The sequence below is a fragment of the Mesoplodon mirus genome, assembly GCF_964341445.2.
Source record: "Mesoplodon mirus genome assembly, contig: HAP1_SCAFFOLD_1584, whole genome shotgun sequence".
Classification (NCBI taxonomy): Eukaryota; Metazoa; Chordata; class Mammalia; order Artiodactyla; family Ziphiidae; genus Mesoplodon; species Mesoplodon mirus.
In genome coordinates, this window is record NW_028294615.1 from 13,924 (window position 1) to 19,751 (window position 5,828).

The 5,828-nt window shown below is 42.6% G+C and overlaps 1 pseudogene across 1 annotated transcript; it reads right to left on the bottom strand.

The window, feature by feature from the left end:
* Window positions 1–806: 806 nt before the first annotated feature.
* LOC309798083 (3-hydroxyisobutyrate dehydrogenase, mitochondrial-like) lies at window positions 807–5,587 on the bottom strand (annotated as a pseudogene). Its single transcript has 2 exons — window positions 5,474–5,587; window positions 807–4,755 (listed from the first exon to the last, which is right to left on the bottom strand). The product of its transcript is annotated as a 3-hydroxyisobutyrate dehydrogenase, mitochondrial-like (transcript).
* Between the last annotated feature and the right edge of the window lie 241 nt (window positions 5,588–5,828).

The following is a 5,828-nucleotide window of genomic DNA, read 5'->3' on the forward strand; positions in this document are numbered from 1 at the left end:
CTTTTGCAGAAAGAAGTACCAATCAGAAAGAGAACTGACCAATAATTACTTAACAAAACTGCTTCAGAAGTAGATTTCTAAATCTACTTTTAGACTGATAGTTAGAAAAATCTTACTAAGTTTATTCATTTAGAGGAAATCTGTGCAAGCCTCTGAAACCAAGAGGTATTGTATCAAAAGAGATAAGGTCACTAGACACTTATGTAAGAGCTACTTCTTCCTCAAATGGCCACCATTAAGAGGAGAAACTATTTGCTGTATTTTCTGACTATTACGTTACCAAGAAGTAACAATGCACCTTTAGGAAACTAGTATGAAAGAAAAACATAATAAAATTTTTTGCAGGTGACTCTTTGATCTCATAGGTGTGTGTTAATTTTCCAAAGTTGGCACTGGATCCTGCCTTTACAAAATGCTCCTTGAAATATCACATTGAAAATCTTCTCTTTTACTCCTTATTGTAAACACTGTGTTTAAGTGTTTAAACACTTTTTAAGAAGACCAATAAAAAATATGGACTATGGGGCTTCCCTGGTGGCGCAGTGGTTGAGAGTCCGCCTGCTGATGCAGGGGACACGGGTTCGTGCCCCGGTCTGGGAAGATCCCACATGCCACGGAGCAGCTGGGCCTGTGAGCCAGGGCCGCTGAGACTGTGTGTGCAGAGCCTGTGCTCCACAACGGGAGAGGCCACAGTAGTGAGAGGCCCGCGTACCGCAAAAAAAAAAAAAAAAAAAAAAAAAAAAAAATATATATATATATAGAGAGAGAGAGAGAGAGAGAGAGAGAGAGAGAAAGAGAGAGAGAGAGAGAGAGGGAGAGAGAGAGAGAGAGACTATGAAATTATTTTTCCAATAGTGAAATTGTGGAGAATACATCTTGCATTTCTACTGTATTCCCGCAAAAAGAGGAAGTTCTTTTCCACAAAGACTCTCATCAATGTTAACTCTGGGAGAGAAGTATTTGTAGTTGTCTCATGCTTTGTGGTGAGAGACTCGCACTTTTTCCCCTGTCTCTATTGTGGGAAACAGGGCACACTTTGGGCTGAGAATTCATGCTGTGGTCGGAAAAGAAAGAAACGAAAAATACCCTCATTAACACTGCTCTTTAACAAGTTCAGCAAATGGGCTTCAGGCGTTCTAAACAGCAGCAATTAAAAAATAACTTTAGATTTCATACATTTCTTCCAGTAGGATGAAAAGCTGAGGTATGTTAACTTTAATTTTATGGTTTGCGTGAATACCGAGTTCGATTACTCCCTGTCAAAGCAGAAATCAGCCTCTTACAGGGAATAAGTGCTAATTAAGCAAAACAGAGTAAGCATGTTATATGAAGTATATTTGATTCTTTCCTGTGCACTTTGGCTGCACAAGCTCTAACCACAGTTTCCGGAGGGACCATCAGTGCTCCCTAAGAATGCCAATGCAGTGTTCCGTCCAGTTAGTGGGGTGCAGAGACCAGTCAGAATGCTGATGCTTTCCACAAAGGAGATGGGGCTAGGGAGGCAAATGCAATCAGGGAGTATTAGCTCTGTCTTGTGTGCCTGCTACAAAACCGTGTCCTCTCAAGACTGCTCTATCCCTTCTTTGCTTTATTCGTGTATGTGTAAGTTTGTATATGTAAGCTTTACAAGTCTCTCCTAAGAGAAAACTGAAAATGCCCAGGAAAAAGACAAAACTGCTTCAACAGAGAAAGGTCTCTCTGTTCCAGTTGAAGAGGATATAGAGTTAATAACAGGAAATATCCATCCCCTGAAACTCTATGAAACATGGATGCTTCCACAATTTACTCAAGGTCTCACTGACCAGGCTATAAGTAATTTTAATTATTATTTCTTATGGTTATGGTTGATAAAAAGTCTCAGTGGTATGCTAAAAATCTTTAACACTTGTTGACCTTTTTTCTTGATAGCTTTCCTCCTCCCAGGCTCCAGCCAACAGTAGCAGTAACAGATATCCAGATCTTAAGAGGATAGAAGTATAATGGTGCACTGAATATGGAAAGGAAGAACCAGTAATGGTTCCTATACATTCATAACGCGAATCAGCATCAAACTAAGCTTCCCCAAGAAGAAGCTGACAGCAAATAGTTCCTCCTCTTAATGAACTGAGGAAACAACTTTGAAGTTATCCGTAGCCACCGCTTCTGAAGCAACCAGTAGCTTTGCAACTATTAGTTTACTTGTATTAGATTAATTTATATTAGAGTTTATTTAATGCAATTGCTCACAAATTTTAAACCATTTTGTAGAGTAGTGTTCTGTATCTGTTTAAATGAAATGCTTTCCTAAGCTCAAAATCAGTGTTTTTATGTTGTGTAAATTATGAAATTACTGTGAAATATCTGGTAAACTTGATAGGAAACCCCAGATGTCAGCACTTTGCTGGGCAGGAGTTAAAGTGGCCCACACCATTAGCCCTCATCAGGAGCAGTAGCAGTGGGCTAAGTCATAAGGGCACGCCCGTCCATTACACTCACCCAGGATACTGTGAGTGAGAAACAAAGGGCAGTCAGACAGGGACCTCTATGCTCAGATTCCACTGCCAAGAAATGGCCTAAGTCAGCTCTTGTTGTTGAAGAAAATAACCCTTTAGGAATCAGACTGAATCCTATTTTAAGTTTTAGAGGAAGAAGGATACTATTTAAACATTGATGAAATGTGCCTCTCTTTTTATATCAGCATAGAAATTTATTTGAATTCAAAAGAATATGGTTATATTTAGCATAGTGTAATAATTATCTAAAGCACATATCATCGTTGGCTCTGAAACAGTTCTAAAGATGTCATTCTTTTGAAGTCAAAAAATATGCAGTAAAAATGGACAAGGAAGCAAAAATATGAAAAAAACAAGTTTGCTGAGTATGGGAAGTTGTTACAAGAGGGGCACAACAAGATAATGTAACAGAGTCCAAATTACATAACATGCAGCAAGGAGTTCTCTTGCTTTAACAACTCCTAGAAATTAAACCAGTAATCTCAATGCAAGAATATCACCACTGGGTTATTTAACAGGACAAATTTTCTGAGGGACACAGGTAGTAATTCACTCTACTTCCCCTTTCTCTAATATCTTTTCTCACACCAATTTCTTTTCTTTCCTCGAGGATAGATTTTATCCTGTTGAAAACAATTTTAGTTTTATTTGTAAAGTGGAGTAAATAATATCCTGAGTGAAGTAGGCAGAGTTTTAGCTGAAGATGCTCAGGAATCAAACTTTTGAAAAAGGCCAATCAGCTAGCTAGCTAGCAGTTACCATCAGTGGCTTGCAGAAAAAAAAAATTACAGATGATATGTTTGCTAAATAGATAAAAAGAATAAGCAGTTTAGAATGGGCGAAAAATCCCAGGATCTACTGTGACCTAGACCAGAGGTGCCTAAACTTTTTGGAACCAGGGACCGGTTTCCTGGAAGCAAATTTTTCCAGGGAGGGGGGGCGGGGTGTGTGAGGTTCAGGCGGTAATGTGAGCCATAGGGAGCAGCAGATGAAGCTTAGTTGGCTTGCTTGCGACTCACCTCCTGCTGTGCAGCCCGGTTCCTAAGAGGCTGTGGACTGGTACCCGTCCAAGGCCAAGGGGTTGGGAACCCCTGACCTACACACTCAAAAGCAGACAGTTGACCTTTGATTAAGCCCATTTTCCTGTGGAGTGAGCCATAAGGGGCTCCAAGACACAGTTTGGTTTCAATGTTTCAGTGTTCACAGCCAGAGGGCAAACTCAGAATGTCTCCTCCTCTTGCAAAAACTGGACCACGGATGAGAAGTCTTTTTTTTTGAGTAGCCCTTCACGCACAACATCCCTGCAGATCTGATGGGCTTGACTGCCCAGAAGGACTGGGCTCTTCGTGCTGGTAGCAGAGTCTCATGCTAATCCCAGATCCTTAGCCATTATAGTGTTGCTCCGAATCCGCCCTGATAGTAATTAGCCGAGGGAACTCCATCCATCACCCCAGGTACAGGATTATAAGTGTCACTTGACCAACATTGTCCTGAGCTCGTATTTAGGATTTTAGCCAAGAGTTTTGGGTCAAGCCCTAACCTGAGTCCCAGATTCATAGCTTCAGCAGTTCCAATCCTACTAATAGCTAACAGCAAGTTTGTGCAGATCTTCGAAGCCTGGCCAGTCCCAACAGCTCCACGATGCACCACATGGGAGCCCATGCACCACAGCAGCTCAACTCCTCCCATCCTAAGTGTGAGGTTGCCAGATCGAGCCATTCCCACACTACCAGAAACAGGGGCATCCGTGAAAACCGCTCCCATTTTCTCAACTTCTTTGGCCAATTCTCCGAAAACCATAGGATCAACAGTACTGGAATCTATTAATGGTGAGTCTTTCTTCACTTTTTTTTTGAATTCCATTTGCTCCACAATAAGCTTCTAGTGCATTGATGCATTGTAATAATTCTGTCACCTTTTTCGGCTACATCCCCTGCAGAAGACACTACAGGGTTCATCTGCATCTAGAAGCTCTTTGCATGAATCAGGGAACACATCAACAACGGTGAGTGGCTAGCCATGTTTCATGAGCTCTTTTGCCACTGGACTCCCCACGTTGCCTACTCCAATGAATCCAACTGGAGTCTTGGAAGCTACTGACCTAGAACACAGCGCTGCAAGGCTGGCCACCACTGGCTGCTGCAGACGACTCCCTGTACCGGAGGCCGGAGGTGGCTCCACGGAGACGGAAGGAGGCTGCCACGCTGCCCGCGCCCCTCCTTCTCACGGTGACCTCCTCGACTCCCGGCTCACCCACTGGCTGCTATAGGGTGCGTGATGCGGAGGGCCGGCTCGGCTGTGGCGATTCTTAATACCTCTTTGGTACTAGGTTACACATACAGTTTCACCTAGTGAGCGACTTAACAGAAGGAATTTTTTTCTACGGCATTTTTGTGGCACAGCAGATAGAAGCGAGGTCACTATTTCTTTGAAAAACTGAATTAATATAGAAAGTCATGATTCATTCTACAAATATGCTGAGTCAAAGAAACGTGAAAATTGATGCGATGGAGGAAGAGCGCTAGACTTCCCTGATGCTCAACTGGCGCCTTTCTTCTGGTGTCAGAACATGGTTGTGTAACTCCTTTAATCCCAGTGGATTTTCCAAAAATTCCAGAATCTTCAGATTTTGGTAGCCCCTGTTTACTGCCTTTGCCCCCCTATGCCAAATCCCACCCCACCCCGCACACATTTATTTTTTACCAGTTGTCCTCCGGGGTGTTTTTCTTTATATAGTTATTGCAGCAGTTTGTTAGACTACTGACCCCCAGTGCAAATGCCCCTCCCCCCGTTTTCTCACCCTGTGTAGTTTTGTTCCACCTTGACCTGGGCTTGGTCACGTGACTTGCTTTGGCCCAATGGCATATCAAGAGCTGAAGCTTGGAGAGTACTCGTGCTTTAGGGCTTGTCCTCATGGAAACCTGACATGTTAGGAAGCCTGGCTAACCTAGTGGAGACTAGGCACAGGCCACAGCCAGCACCAATGGCCAGACATGTGAAAGCAACCAGCCCCAGTCCAGCAACCAGATGATGGCAGCCTCAGTAGTCACCTCAGGTGAAAGCAAGATAGATCCACCCAGGAGATCCCAGCCCATTCCGCTGATTCACAAATTGTGAGGAGATAAAGTGCCTGCTGTTTTAAACCACCAAGCTTAGGAGTAGTTCATCACACAGGAAGAGATATAACTATCTTTACTGTTAGATTATCTTCCCATTTTATACCATGTTTCCCCTCAAACGACTGTTCCTTTATCCAAGATTCTAGAAAAGAAATAACAACTGATGAGGCTGATAGAGCCTTAACATTTTTTATAAGTTTTGTAAACTTTTAAAATA